This window comes from Globicephala melas, chromosome 18 (assembly GCF_963455315.2).
Source record: "Globicephala melas chromosome 18, mGloMel1.2, whole genome shotgun sequence".
Classification (NCBI taxonomy): Eukaryota; Metazoa; Chordata; class Mammalia; order Artiodactyla; family Delphinidae; genus Globicephala; species Globicephala melas.
Window position 1 is genome coordinate 23,736,645 of NC_083331.1, and position 16,910 is coordinate 23,753,554.

A 16,910-nucleotide genomic window follows, 5' to 3' on the forward strand; every position below is an offset into this window, starting at 1 on the left:
AAGATGTTACACAAAGCTGAGGTGTAATTAAATGTTGGTTTCCTCGCTAAGGACAACTTTTTTTAAAAGTCTGTCTTCAGAATTGTGCCCCTTGGTAAGAAAATGAGAATACGAAGATTGCTCACAGATTCTGATACAGCTTCAGCAGGAAAGAACAGAGGTACTGGCCAATTGAAACACCTATAAAAACTTAGGATGTTTTCACTTTTTGTTACTACGTTTGAATTTTGTGTCCTCTTTCTGCATAGTTCTCGAAAGGGCATTTCCTAGGGAAGATTTTTTCACAAATGGTACATCTCTGAGTTACTAAAACTCGTGTTCGCAATTAACCACTTAGAACTCAGCACGTGTTGAGGAAGGGCAACTAGGATGGGTAAAAACTAAACACCCAAATGAAATGATTTGTTCAAATTCAAAGATGCTTTTAGCATTCATTTGTGTGTGTATCTCAAGTCTGATGAGGAAAGAGGGAAAAAAACAATTTTCAAACTCCAATAGAGAAACAACAAATGTTGATCTTCTATTCCATGCAGTCTGGGCCTCTTCTTCCTTTTTGTTGGTTAACTTAGGGAAGTAATGGTTGTTTTCCCTCTCTTTCTCTTCCTTCTCCTTTTTCTTCTTTTGGGAAACAATTCTATATTTCATCCTTTTTATAAATCTCTACTAGAATCAAAGATTTTTAAAAATGTGTTATAACAACTAAACCCACAGTTACTTTACTGTATAGCCCTTTCCATTCTTTTTCAATGTTTTATACATGTCTTTTATTCCTTGGCAACTTATTCCTTTAGAAGAAGTTGCCTCAAATCAATGAATCTGTTCAGTTGTGTTTGACCTAGTCGCTTCATGGATAGGACCGTCTATTACATTCCTACAGAGTTCTTCATGCGACCTTCCTCCTGCAAGGCAGTTATTTTCCTTTCCTATCCTAAAGGTGTCATCCCTCTGTGTTCCCGCATCCACAGGCTGGATTGGAAACTCCACTGTCAGTCCACTTGTTGCTTCTTCAAAGGTAATGAAACTTTCTGGCCTATTAATTAATTAATTAATTTGTCAACATTTCACTCCCTAAGTAACTCGACATTCGCTTAATAAAAGGGGTGGTCCCGTGGTCGGCTTCGCTTGGAAAATCCTGCGTTAAACAAAATTAGTTGTTTTTTGTTGAATGCGGATCGTATCAGTGACATGAATGTACAAATGTATTTTGTACATCTCCAGAAAAGGGGTTTGGTATTCTCTGTTTTTCAAAAAGTTTTCATCTTTTTTTTTTTTTTTGAGGGGATGGGAGGTTCACATATCAAGGGTTTAAGAAACAAAATTTGGTAAAAACCAGATGAGAAACATCTGTAGAACACGAATGGACAGTGCAGTACAAATGGCCTGAATGTCAGTAAAACAGCCAGTAGCCCGGGGAACCTACAAGGACTGAATGAACAGGAAGAGCAGAGACCAGAACAGGACCATAGAGGATACTGAAGACTGTCAGATTGGAAAAAAGCACTCAGATCCATTTTATTTAATTTTTATTTTTTTAATTTTTATCTTATATTGGAGTATCGTTGATGAACCATGTTGTGTTAGTTTCAGGTGCACAGCAGAGTGATTCTGTTATACATATCCGTGTATCTATTCTTTTTCAAATTCTTTTCCCATTTAGGTTATCACAGAGTACTGAGCAGGGTTCCCTGTGCTATACAGTACAGATCCATTTTAAAGCACCATGCTGGACAGCCAAAGCATTTCCACAGACCTGCAGTTTTCTGTCCTCGCCAGGGCTTCATGGAGCCCCTCTTAAACACCACTGGCCCAGCAGGTGACTCTCAAGCTCCTTACCATGTTTCAGATCAACTTCTGGTTCCTGTTGCTTCATTGCCTCACTTTTTCCCCCTGCAGCCTTACACTTTATGCCCCAGCAACACAGGACTGTTTGCACCCTCCCATTTCTTGCCTTTATACCTTTGGTCATTCAGTGTCTTCTACCAGGATTGATCACCCTTTTTCACCTGATGATTGCCTTATCTTCAAACATTCAGTTAAGGTCCTTTGTCCTTAGGAAGCTTTTCCTGATAGCCCACCACCCCCAGGCTGTCTGTCACGCCCCACTATTTCTATCTGATTCTTTATTACATGATGTGCATATGTTCACCATAGTTCTGAAACTTCTTTTTATGATCTTTACTTTGCTTCTGTGTCTCACCTACTAGACTGTAAGCTCCCTGAGGGAAGTCATGACCTTTGTATTCCTACTACCTTAACACAGTGCTTCATGAAGCTCTGTAAAATGAATGAGTAAGTAAAAAGAAAAAGAAAATAAACATCTCTGACATTCCAATAACAGAGGGCTGAACTGGGGAGAACACTGAGTGTTAAATAGAAAATTACCCCAAATAACATCACTCTCTAATTATACTGATAACCTAATCTGACTAGGAAAACATACAGCAAACTTAAGGGCATAACATGCCCAGACAATAAGGAGAAATAGATATATGTATTTTTTAAGGCTAATATTGTAGAATTTTATTATCAAGCTTATAGAACTTAATTTGAACCTGAGTGACTTTCAGATTTTATGTAATTATCTGAACACTAGCAGCTCTGAAACTTTTTAGCCTCAGAATCTGTTTACTCTCTTACAATGGAAACTTCCAAAAGCTTTTTTTTAATGTGAGTTGTAGCTGTCAAGACTTACCATATTAAAAATTCAAACAGAGAAACGTTTGCTCATTTGTGGTAACAACATTAACATTATTTATGAAACATAGATCATTTTAAAAATAAAAATATAAGTGAATAGGATTGCATTGTTTATCTTTGCAAATCTCTTTAACAAAAGACAGCTGTATTCTTCTGTCTGCTTCTGTACTCACTCTGATGTGATACATTATTTTTCTCAAAGTGTATGAAGAAAATACAGCCTCACACCAACATATAGTTAGAAAAAGGAAGAATATTTTAATTGCCTTTTCTGATAATTGTGGTGTTTTCCTTTTCTACTACACCAGAACTCAACAAGTGGTCACTTCTTAGCCATTATTTGCACGATGGAATCTAAAACCATCCGTGGAGTTTTCCTCCTCTGTTACAATAATATCCATTGATCTATATTTTTATTTGAATGGTTCTCTTACCCACAGATGATTTGTAACACTGGTCATTTGGAAAATATTCATTCACTGAGTTCCACAGATTTTCTAAGTGTTGACATATTTCATTATACAATATCAAAAACCTACATTCACTAATATCACCACTGATTTTATCAGGAAAGTCTTTAGTATTGGGAAGCTGTTAAGTTCACAGAGGCAAATAGGAGTTTTTCAAAGTTCTAATTTGTCCTTGAAAACTTGAATTGTATTGGCAACAAATACTGCCAATTGCTTTTCTTGAACTGACAGACTCACTTTGTTCATTTTTCAAATGAACAAATACCCAAGTCTGAAAAGCATAAATGTTTGTCATTAATTCATCTTTGCAACTTGAACAATGACTTGAATGCTTTTTCTCATGACAATCCTTCTTAGTTATGTAGCAGAAGTGCTTCAATGCATACATCCCATTTTGTCCCATGTAATATAAAAAATGTATATTCCAGTATTAAGACTTAATAAAAGTAATAGTTTTTACTCCATCAAAGATATTTTTTTAAAAAGAACTCTGAAGTGCGTAGCAGTGAAGAATACATGACTACTAACACAGTTTTCATGTCAACTGTACTGATCTATGCTATGGCTCCAGCATTTTATACATTAGTGCAAATGCCAACAAAGTAGAAAAGCAAGTTATGATCTTAGTATTACTATAAAGGTAGCTCAGATCTTGAGGATCCCCTGAATGGGTCTCAGGGACCTCAGAGGTCTGAGGACAACACTTTGAGAACCACTGATCTGTTGGACAGAGGCATATGTTGGCACACTCTGCATAGTCCAGCCTAGTTCTGTTAGATGTGGCAAACACTTGGTCAAAAGGTCTTGGAGACATTTTTAAATAGGTTAAGAGATAAAACAGATAGACCTTGATGACTGGACATGAGAGGTGGCTCGCGGGAGTACTGGCTTGGTTGACAGGGTAGATGATGGTGTTGTGAATCTAGATAAAGAATACACAAAGTTTTAGTGATGCTACAGAGGATGCAGTCATTGTGAATCTTTTTGTTGTTGTTGTTTGCTGTGCCGCATGGACCAGGAATTAAACCTGGGCCATGGTGGTGAAAGCCCAGAATCCTAACCACTAGGCAACCAGGGAACTCCCAAGTCACTGTGGATCTTATAGAGAGAGAACACAAGAGAGAAATCAGGTGTAGGTAGATTGGGGGCAAAGAACAATGAGTTTTATTTTGGACATGCTCTTCCTACCCTGGGTGTCCCTGCCTCTTCTGATCTCAGGTCCAAGCTGTTTATGTTCACTGAGGACCCATTGAAATCTCCCATCTGGGTCTGAGCTCCCTAAAAGTCTAACCCACCATTTCCATTACCTTTTATAAGCAACCTGTTCTCATCACATTCCCTTGTGCTAACAAATTAACTAATCAACTTAACATTGACCTGTGTCAATAGACAGTTGAATTAAGGCTTTACGTTTGCAGTCATCATGAAATATACTGCCTTATCCCTAAAGGAGTCTCTATTCCCTGAGACTCCAGGGAATCCTGAATGGGAGGTGGAGGTGAAAAAAAATCTTGATCATGTTTGAAGGAAGCACAGCTGTATGTCTCTTCTGTGCGCAATGCTGGAACTATCTAAAGTAATTTTAACCTCCAGCTTTCTAGGAAGCAACTGTGTTTGATAGGTTCTTTTTTTAATTGAAGTATAGTTGCTTTATAATGTGCTAATTTCTTCTGTACATCAAAGTGACTGAGTTTTTTATATATATATATTCTTTTTCATATTCTTTTCCATTATAGTTTGTCACAAAATATTGAATATAGTTCCCTGTGCTATACAGTAGGACCTTGTTGTTTGTGTTTGATAGGTTTTTTTAATTCATTAACATTATCTCAGAGTTATTCTTAAAATGAAATCATCTGAAGTATTAGACCTTTTAAATAAACTTTTGGGAAATACAGAAATTAATCAGAGAGATTGTAGTTGTTTCTAAAAACATAATCAAATGGGATTCATGATATTAAAGAGCCTTACTGTCTTTATCTCCTAAATGTTTTCTGAATCTTTTTCCTCTTCAGTTTTGCTCAGGAAATAATTATTATTTCTTCTTTCTTCTTCTTTCCCCTGCTTTGAAATTCCTGTTTTCATTATATTGGGTCTCTCCGATGTGTCTCTCATGATCCCTAGTTTAACTTGTAATTTCCATCTATTTTATTTTTGCTTTTCATCACGAATATATTCTTTTATTTGATATTCTAGATCTTTATTTCCTTTCTCAGCAGTTTCAATTCCATTCTTCAGGTCATCTGTTGGATTTTTTTTTTTTTTTTTGCGATACGTGGGCCTCTCACTGTTGTGGCCTCTCCCGCTACGGAGCACAGGCTCCGGACGCGCAGGCTCAGCGGCCATGGTTCACGGGCCCAGCCGCTCCGCAGCATGTGGGATCTTCCCGGACAGGGGCATGAACCCGCATCCCCCGCATTGGCAGGCGGACTCTCAACCACTGCGCCACCAGGGAAGCCCCATCTGTTGGATTTTTAAATGCAGAATTAAATTTTATTTTAAGAAATCTGTGTTTTTCCTCTCTGATTGATCTTTTGCAATACTTTCTGGTGTCTCCTTAAGAATTCTCCTTACCATCATTTTTAAATTCACCTCTACTCCTTTACTCAACCTCCTCTGACAGGCAGCTGATTTGTTTACTTGGGCTAGGTTCCTCTTTCAAGCTTCTGAGATCCTTTCAGTGACATTTGACCTTTTGACCTGTGTATATCAGGTTACTGGAGGTGTCTTCGGCAATGGTGGACACACAGGAAGTGACCGATAAGGAAGGTGTTTCCTCACCTTACCAGGTGGCTGGCTTAAGGAGGGCCAGTGGGATTCTCCCAGGCCTGGGAATTTCAAGTAATTCCCAGTGTCTCTCAGGATGCATGCGGATCACCTGTCCAGAGCCTCTCAGGAAGCTATGGGATTGTTTTTTCAGATTTTCCAGAGTCTGTTAATGCTTAGGTCTACTCGCTGCTATCAGTAATTTTGTCCAGAAATTAGCCTGTGCTTTTCTATTTCTCTACTGAATCCTCAGGACGTGAAGCCTCAGGTAAACCTCCCATCCCCACATACTACATACTTTATTCTTTGAGATGGGAGCGAGAGGGTGACAAAGGTATTTGATGCCAGCTTCCCAAAATGCTTGTTCCCTCCTCTTTGCCTCTAAATCAGCCTTTCATCATTTCTTGCCTATAGTACTGAAACAGCTTCCCTCTTGTCCTTTTTGCCACCAACCTCCTCCTACTTAAACCTGTTTCTAGAAGAATCTATGTATCATGTGCAGCTGGCTGTATCATTTTCCCATTTGAAACTGATCAGTGGCCTGTGATTACTTAAAATAAAATCCGAGCTGCAAACCCCTTCTTAATTTTTTCCCATCTGTATCTTTAGCCTCATCTTCCATCACTCGCTCCTTGTACTTAAAGTTCTAGTTTTAGAACATAAAGAATAATTTATAATTTCCCTATACTCTGTGCTATTTATTTCAAACCCCTATGTCTTTGTTCATGTTGACAATTATTCATGCAACAAACATTTACTGAACACCAACCACGAGTCTGGCACCGTGATGAGCATAGGAGGTATGATGCTGAGTAAGGTACATAGGTTGTCACCACAGAGCTTACACTCTAAGATGAATGTTGCACTTACACTGAAAGAACAAAAACCTAATAAATGCAAAAAGAAAACGATGTGCACTATTTCCTGTCCCTGCAATGGGACTTTAAAACCATTCAGTAAACTCTGCTTTTATTTATTTATTAGGTAGAAGATCTCAGGCCATTGCTGGCATCATAACCATAACCAACTAGACAAAGCCAGATAAACTTTATAAAAATTATCTTTAAAAAAGATATCAACAAGCTGCAGAGATGAAAATGATGCAGGGAAACTTAAAGGGACTGAATTCTATATGAAAAATCTTTCCTAGGGGAGAAAATATCACTAGCCACTTTCCTCCCCGAGAACATTTTCCAAGCAAACACATGCAAGTGTAGGGTCAAGTTTGCTACAGGCAGAGAGATTCTACCGGAAAAGACATGACACATTAAAATCTGGAGGAACTCCGAATGCCTAGGTAGTTTTCTCCAGCTACTTGTTTTCTCCTTCACAGGACTTTTTCTGAGTACTGGGCAGCTTACAAGCCTGGGGGACTAGATTGAGACGGTAGAGAGGGACCTCCCAAAAGTCTCACAGTGTATGTGAGAGAATATTACTGGAGAGAAAGGTTTACAATAAGCACTAAGCAAATATAGCCTCCAAGATATTTGAAACAAGAGTTGTGCTGAAACTAATTAAAGCTACAGCCTAGCTCAATTTCTGATTGGATTGAAGTCTTCCTCACCTTAGCTGCAAAATGATATCTACGTCAGTTCTTTAGTACACAGTGTCTGGTGTGCAGATTTTAAAATTACATGATATGATAGGAAGTTAAATGTCTGGTTCATAATCATGAGGAAAAAATACATCCAATAGAGGCAGATCAGCAGATGACCCAAATATTAGAAATAGTAGGCAAGGATTAAAAAATAACTATTATAGGGCTTCCCTGGTGGCGCAGTGGTTGAGAGTCCGCCTGCCGATGCAGGAGACACGGGTTCGTGCCCCGGTCCGGGAAGATCCCACATGCCGCGGAGCGGCTGGGCCCGTGGGCCATGGCTGCTGAGCCTGCGCGTCCGGAGCCTGTGCTCCGCAACGGGAGAGGCCGCAGCAGTGAGAGGCCCGCCTACGGAAAAAAAAAAAAACAGAAAACTATTATAAGTATAATAAGGAACATAGAAGAAAAGATAAGGAAAATAAATGAAAAGATAGACTATTTCAGCAGAGAAATGGAATGGTTTAAAAATAATCAAATGGATATTCTAGAAGATAAAATAAAAATAAGACACCTGGAATTAAGAATTCATTAGATTTTTGTAATAGCAGACTGAATACAAAATGGGATCAGTGAATTCAAAGGCAGTTCAACAGAAAAGTTCCAAACTGAGGCACACAGAGGAAACTAATTAGAAAATAACAGAATATATCATTAGAAATATGTGGAACATTATCAAATGATCTAACATGTGTAATTAGAGTTCCAGAAAGAAAGGAAAGGATAGGGAAGGAGCAACATATAATGAGATTATTGTGAGAATTTTCCAAACTGATTAAAAACATCAACCCATGGATTCAGAAAGCCAGGAACCCCCAAACAGGCAGATACAAAGAAATTCACACCTAGACACACCATAATCACACTGCTAACATCTATATTCGTAGAAACAATAACTCATATTTTTTCTTTTCCTTTTAGTTGGAAATCTCAGGCAAGTCTCAGAATTTTTTTGTTCACACTTAAATAATAAAATGTCTTCTGGACGCTTTTAGTCATGAGAATACCCTTGGTTTAGTCATTAAAAGGAGGAATTCAGTTTAATAATAACAACGTTGATTCATTTAAAGTTAAATTCTCTTTCCGCCCACAGTTTAGAAAAATGAGTCTGGAAAATTTACAGCAAGGGTGCAGCTGTGGGTTGGGTGGAGTAAAGAGTGGCCAAGGAAGGGGCACAGTTATAGCCTGGATTGGTGCTCTTTGTGCTTGGTGGGTCAATGGTCAGAGCTAATCTTTTCCTGGGGCATTTTCATGTTCCCATGAAGACTTTCCCACCAAAAACTTCTGACTGAATTGCCCTGTCCTCTGGCTAATTATTTATAATTCCCGCCTCGGTTTCTGTAACCTGTCTCTGGCTAGAAGCCCTTTTGGTTGGAGTCCCGTTAAATATTATCCTCAGATTGTCTCCCCCTTGGTTGCCCACATCATGTCCCTGGGTACACAGTTCTGCCCTTTTGTCCGTGAAAGCATATTTTGCTCCCAGTGCAGCTTCATCTTAGCCCTGCCACCAGACAGGCAGCTTTAGACATACCACTTCCCTTTGGTCTTCTTAGACATAGGCCAAATCCTGGTCTCTTTGTCATCTCAAGCTTCAGAACAAATAGCAAGCATCCTAACTGGTTCTTTCAAAGCCCTTCTTGTAGTTTCTCTAAACAAACTATCTCCTTAATTTATTTATTTTAATTTTTAATTGAAGTATATTTGACATATAACCTGATATTAGTTTCAGGTGTACAACACAATGATTCAATATTTGTAGATATTGCAAAATGATCACCACGATAAGTCTAGTTGAAATCTATCACCAAATGTAGTTACAAAAAAGTTTTTCTTGTGATGAGAACTGTTAAGATCTACTGTCTTAGCAAGTTTTAAATGTGTAATACAGTATTGTCAACGATAGTCACCATACTGTATATTTCACTTCCATGACTTATTTTCTTTTATAAATTTATTTATTTATTTATTTATTTATGGCTGCGTTGGGTCTTTGTTGCTGCCCACGGGCTTTCCCTAGTTGTGGCGAGCAGGGGCTACTCTTCATTGTGGTGCACGGGCTTCTCATTGCGGTGGCTTCTCTTGTTGTGGAGCACGGGCTCTAGGCGCACGGGCTTCAGTAGTTGTGGCCTGCGGGCTCAGTAGTTGTGGCTCATGGGCTCTAGAGCTCAGGCTCAGTAGTTGTGGCGCATGGGCTTAGTTGCTCCATTCCATGTGGGATCTTCCTGGATCAGGGATCGAACCCATGTCCCCTGCATTGGCAGGTGGATTCTTAACCACTTTGCCACCAGGGAAGTCCCCCCATGACTTATTAATTTTGTAACTGGAAGATTGTACCTCTTGATTACTTCAACTTCAGTCATTTACATCCTTAACCTGGTTTCCAGATTCCTTTTCTGCAAGTAACTTTTTTTAAAATATGGGAATTTTTGCCACCTAGTATCTTATTCCCACCTTATCATTCTGTTACACAAGGAAATAACCACTTATCATATAGTGTAATTAGTAAAATGTGTTCTGGGAGAACATAAGTAGTTCCTCACCTAGATCTGGGAGTTCAGAAAACACTTTTTGGAGGAAGCCATATTTAAAATGAGACTTTTGGGATGAGTAATTGTTATCCCAAACTATAGGGAAAACACACATGTAGAGGCCTAGAAGCGAAATAAGATGTATTCAAAGAACTTAAGAAGTTCAGTATAGCTTGATCAGAGTGTGAGAAAGAGTTAGGCAAAGGTGATACAACGACTGAGCCCGCGTGCTGCAGCTACTGAGCCCGCGCACCACAACTACTGAGCCCGCGTGCCACAACTACTAAAGCCTGCGCGCCCTAGAGCCCCTGCTCTGCAACAAGAGAAGCCACCACAATGAGAAGCCCACGCGCCTCAATGAAGAGCAGCCACCGCTCACCGCAACTAGAGAAAGCCCGCGCGCAGCAATGAAGACCCAACACAGCCAAAAATAAATTTAAAATATTTTTAAAAAGGTAATGTTAAAGAAAAAAGTAAGTTGCATATGTATATGATATAATACCATAAAACAAAGAGACTAGAAAAATAAGCAACATTGAATCATCAAGCCTTTGTCAGTCATGATAAAAATTTGAATTTCATTCCAAGAACAGTGGAGAATAATCGAACGATTTTTATTTTCCCCTCAAGGAAATATTTAGAATAATATTTAGAATGTGCTTTGACTACAGTGTGGAGAATGAGTTTGAGGGAGGGTAGTAGAAAAAGATAGATAGGGCAAGCCTGGCGGCTGGGAGCTTGTTACCAGACCATTGCCAACTACAGGCAAGAAATGACCACGGTGGTGGCAAAAGTGGTAGAGAGAAGTGATGGGTTCCAGAGCCGTTTAGGAAGTGGAATGCCTTGGGTTTGGTGACTGACTGGCTGTGGATGGAGAGGAAGACGATTAAGTCAAAGATACCCACAGGTTTCTGTCTTCTGCAAGTGAGTGTTGCCATCCACTGAAGGAACCCTGGCAGAAGGCCGGGTTGGATGCACTCCACCTTACACTTAAAGGGCTGAGGTGCACCTGTGACGTTTCCTGCCAATTCTGTTTATTTGGTTGACTCTTCAACCTTTAAGTCTCAGAGCAGGTGATAACTCCTCCTAGGCTTTTCCACCTAATTTAAACACTAGATTTTTCTAAGAGCCCTTCCTCTCTTGTCCCTTACTCACACTTATCCTATCACTTTCTTCATTACAGTGACTTTCTCCATATGAGTGACTTCCCCCATAGACTATAGGAACCTTGAGGACACGGAATCTGTATTATTCATTATTTAGCCTCATCACCCAGCAAAATGCACGGCACACAGCAGGTTGTTGAATAAAGTGAGTCCTCCTGAATCTTAAAATATTGAAACAGAAATGCATATGCAAAACTATGTATGATAAGATGTTTCTGAGCAAATACGCTTCAGAAATGACCAGTATGGCAGATATCATAACCACCACAACAAACATGTATTACACACTCATATACAAAGAAGGCACTGTTAGTCTTCTAGGAAAGGTAGAAGAAAAGACTAAAAACTGAAGAGACTTTGTTCAAACTACTGTGTACTGAATGCCTGAACAAATGTCCTCTCATTTCTGTTGGACTATACATCTTATGTTCTTTCTTTTATACCAAGCTGCCTCTCGTAAAACAGTACACGGGTTTTACCAAAGGTCCTCATGCAAAATAGAGGATGAATTAGTTACGACAAAGGAGGCAAGGATATAATATGGAGAAAAGACAGTCTCTTCAATAAGTGGTGCTGGGAAAACTGGACAGCTACATGTAAAAGAATGATTTTAGAACACTCCCTAACACCATATACAAAAATAAACTCAAAATGGATTAGAGACCTAAATGTAAGACCGGACACTATAAAACTCTTAGAGGAAAACATAGGAAGAACACTCTTTGACATAAATCACAGCAAGATCTTTTTTGATCCACCTCCTAGAGTCATGGAAATGAAAGCAAAAGTAAACAAATGGGGCCTAATGAACTTAAAAGCTTTTGCAAAGCAAAGGAAACTCAAACAAGACGAAAAGACAACCCTCAGAATGGGAGAAAATATTTGCAAATGAATCAATGGACAAAGGATTTATCTCCATAATATATAAACAGTTCACACAGCTCAATATTAAAAAACAAACAGCCCAATCCAAAAATGGGCAGAAGACCTAAATAGACATTTCTCCAAAGAAGACATACAGGTGGCCAAGAAGCACCTGAAAAGCTGCTCAACATCACTAATTATTAGAGAAATGCAAATCAAAACTACAATGAGGTATCACCTCACACCAGTTAGAATGGGCATCATCCGAAAATCTACAAACAACAAATCCTGGAGAGGGTGTGGAGAATAGGGGACCCTCTTGCACTGTTGGTGGGAATGTAAATTGATACAGCCACTATGGAGAACAGTATGGAGGTTCCTTAAAGAACTAAAAATAGAACTACCATATGACCCAGCAATCCCACTACTGGGCATATACCCTGAGAAAACCATAATTCAAAAAGACACATGCACCCCAATGTTCACTGCAGCACTATTTACAATAGCCAGGTCATAAAAGCAACCTAAATGCCCATTGACAGATGAATGGATAAAGAAGATGGAATATTACTCAGCCATAAAAAGGAATGAAACTGGGTCATTTGTAGAGACATGGTTGGATCTAGAGACTGTCATACAGAGTGAAGTAAGTCAGAAGGAGAAAAACATATATCATATATTAACGCATATATGTGGAAACTAGAAAAATGGTACAGATGAACCGATTTGCAGAGCAGAAACAGAGACACAGATGTAGAGAACAAACGTATGGACACTAAGTGGGGAAAGTGGCGGGGTGGTGGTGTGATGAATTGGGAGATTGGGATTGACATATATACACTAATGTATAAAATAGATAACTAATAAGAACCTGCTGTATAAAAATAAAATAAAATAAAATTCAAAAAAGAGGATGAAAGTAACTGATTGCTTAATATACATATATTCATACTTTATTACAGAGTGAAAACTTTAAAAATCTATCTTAAAACTAAATGGTTGAAAACAGGAACACCGGGGCCATATGTCCAGTGATGAAATCCAGGCTCTGACTCTTACTGGAGGGTAGCCTATGTTTCTATGCCTTGGTCAACTTATTTGAAAAATATAGAATGCGAAATTTACATTATGGAGTTGTTATGAATACAATATGAGTCAACTTATCCAAAGTCCTCAGAAGAGAGCTTAATACATGCAGGTTACTGTTTTTCTTTGTTTTTTCATTTTTTAATTGGAGTATAGTTGCTTTACAATGTTGTGTTAGTTTCTGCTGTACAGTGAAGTGAATCAGCTCTATGTATACATTCTTCTTCTTCTCCTCCTCTTTCCCCTCCCCCCTCTTCCCCCTCCCCCTCCTCCTCCTCTTCTTCTTCTTTTTGTTATTATTACTATGACTGCTACACAGCATCATTTATCAGCCAGTGAGATTTTCTGTCATCATCAGTCAGGACTGGAAGTGAGAGGAAGGGCACTGAGAAAAAGAGCTGTCCCAAGTACTATGCACTTTATTTAGTGGCAGTAATTAGCAATCTTAGAAGAATAGTTGTTTCAAGTTCTTATCTTTAAACATAAATCCAGTGTGCATGAAAAGAAACAGAAGAATTGAAGCAATAAGACCTCCCCTATAGTAAAGGATAGCCAACCACAGTTAGAAATGATTGGTGAGAGCAGTGGAAGATTTGGAAGAATTACTCACAAGTAAGGAACGCACAGCAGAGTGACTGCAGAGTTCAACAGCCAGTGAGCCTTGGTGGTGCGGTGACCAGCCTCAGTGCTCCAGGGCTGAGTACAAGACCTTCAGAAAAATTTGGGTGTGTCAATATGCCCTGTTAACTCAATCAGAGACATTCTATGGAAATATTTCCATCATGCTTGATTTTTTTCATTCTCATGATGTGGGTATTGTAAAAGGTAAACTTTGTTTTGTTTTTTTTTTTGCGGTACGCGGGCCTCTCACTGTTGTGGCCTCTCCCGTTGCGGGGCACAGGCTCCGGACGCACAGGCTCAGCGGCCATGGCTCACGGGCCCAGCCGCTCCGTGGCATGTGGGATCTTCCCGGACCGGGGAACGAACCCATGTCCCCTGCATCGGCAGGCAGACTCTCAACCACTGCACCACCAGGGAAGCCCAAACTTAATTTTTTATCTGGAAAATTCACTCATTTTTCAATGGTGAAATGTATTTGAGAAAGAAGGTCATTAGAAATGTGTAAGATCACTATTAGTAGTAAGTCATCTGTTTGGCTGTGTTAATACATCCAAACCTAATTTTTAAATTATTATTAGCATACCACAAGACACAGGGCAGACAACTGCATAACCTCATTTTATTTTTGACATTTGCATATTTGACATTTATTCTTCCTATACACATTTGTAATGAAATTGTGACTCATCTGTAAAGGGATTGATAACAATATGGACTTCCATAAGGTTTTCGAAGAAAAAATTAGCATTCTAAGAGCCTTGTACTGAATTACACCAATCATTTTGGACTAGGGGGAATTCACTGGCAAAATCCACTGCCTTAAAAAGTGAATGTCTATTTCTCAGAATTTTCGAGCCCAAAATAGACAGAGAATTGGTAGAGATGTTATAGAGTGGATTAGTCATCAGATGGGTAGTTAATCTAGGTAATCTTTAAGGTTATTTCCAATCCTGAGATATAAATTCAAAATCTTAACTGGCCCTTCCAGATGTCATAGGCTGCAGTTTGTAGAATGTGTTGAAATGAAAAATATTCCATATGAACCCATATTTCATTGTTCATTATCTACATCAGTGCTGCCCAATAGAGTCTTCTGCCACAGTGAGAATGTTCTAGGTTTGTGCTGTCCAGTACCGTAGCCATTAGGCGTGTGTAGCTATGGAGCATTTGAAACGCAGCTAGTGCAACTGAGGAAATGAGTTTCTTCAGCCCCTCACCAGCCACTGAGACAGGTGGCTACCATATTGGAAAGCACAGATCTATATTCACTTTTCTTTATCTCTGATTTACAAATGCTTATTAGTATTTAGCATTTAAAACATCATTTCACAGAAACTCAGGTTCACTAGGACCCCATGATTCTAGAGCCAGCCCAAGTGAGTAGACTTCTTGATGGGACTGAGAAGAAAATTCAACTTGACTCCAATTCCACATCCCAGCACAGTGCCTGGCACAGAGTATCTGTCAAAAATATTATGCACATTTTCTTTTAATTCCTTGAATCTCTTAATTCAAACATTAAATTCACCCCATCCCATAGGCTTCAAAAAGAAAGCACCAGTTTCTTATTTCATTTTTACTGTGCCAAAAGTCCAAAGACAATAAAAGTTCAAGAACTTCATGAGCCAGCTCAGCACATGAACTCAGAGATTAGTCAACAGCTTAAACAAACAAGGCTGGCCAGCTGGTCCTTGCTCTCTTTTACCACAGTCTGGGACAGGGACAAAAGGCATTTAGGAAAGGATTTGTATTTCTTTCACCTCGTCACCCAACCCCCTTGCTCACAACCCACCACTCTAACTTGCAAAGCCTTTGGCTGATGATAAACAAGATGGCAGCTGGTCCTGGAGGCCATGCCAGGTATCCCACAGCTGTGCTCTGGAACCTCTCTCTCCATGGGACCCAGGTGAACTCACGTCGTGCAGAGCCCCAGCCCAGTGAGATGCAGTGTGCCTTCCTGCACCTCCCCACCACAGACCTGCAGCCACAGGGCGGGTGATTATCACTCGCTACATGGGCTCTCAATTTCTTGCTGTTTAATGTCCAAGCGGGCAGTTCTGCAGCACCGAGAAGAGTTTAGACAAATAAACAGGATCAGGACACACTATAATTAATGGCTCCACCACACAGCCAAACTGCCCAGCTTCAGAGTTTCAGACTATTTTGAATTCACCATACAACTTTGCTTTTTCCGCATCTGCTCCATTTAGAAGGAGAGCAGGTCCAATCTAGGCCAGGATTGAGTGGGAGGTTCATGCAGTACCTGCTGTAAGACGGGAGCCTTGCATGCAGTGTGTTTCCTCGTTGGTTTTCTCCACCCCTCTCCCACTGGTATAAAGAGTGGAGGACCCCAGACCTATAGACACTAAAGATTGAGAAATACTCCTATGCCAGAGGCTACCATAGCCAGAAACGAACAGGCTTTGTTATGGTTGAATCGTATACCCCACAAAAGTCATATTTTTTTGAAGTCCTAACCCCCAGTATCTCAAAATATGATCACATTTGGAGATAAGGTCTTTAAAGAGGTAATTAAGTTAAAATGAAATCGTTAGGGTGGGCCCTAATCTGATATGACTGGGGTCCTTATAGGAAGAGGAAGTTTGGATACAAATACATACAAAGGGAAGATGGTGTGAAGACACAGGGAGAAGATGGCCATCTATAAGCCAAGGAGAGAGGCCTGGAACAGATCCTTCCCTCACAGCCCTCAGAAGGAAGCAACCCTACTGACACCTTGCTCTCAGACTTCTAGCCTCCGGAACTGTGAGAAAATGGATTTCTGTTGTTTAAGCCACCTAGTCTATGGTACCTTGTTATGGCAGCCCCAGAAAATAAATACGGACCTCTTCCAGCTCTATGTAGGGCCATAAACTTCTTAGTACGGATATGATCTCGTTACCTTCTATCTTCCTTTACTATCTTGAACACACAGCCAGAAGAAACACCAAGGCACTCTTCTCCCCAGATGGGAGCTATTTTTCCTCCCCTGGATACCTTTATCCAAAATGTAGCGAATAAGTTATGGCAATTCGGGGTGAGAAAATTTCAGCTTAGGGTGCTCCGGCTTTGTCATCTAAAGCTGTCATCTAATCCATCACCTAATCCAGCACCTAAT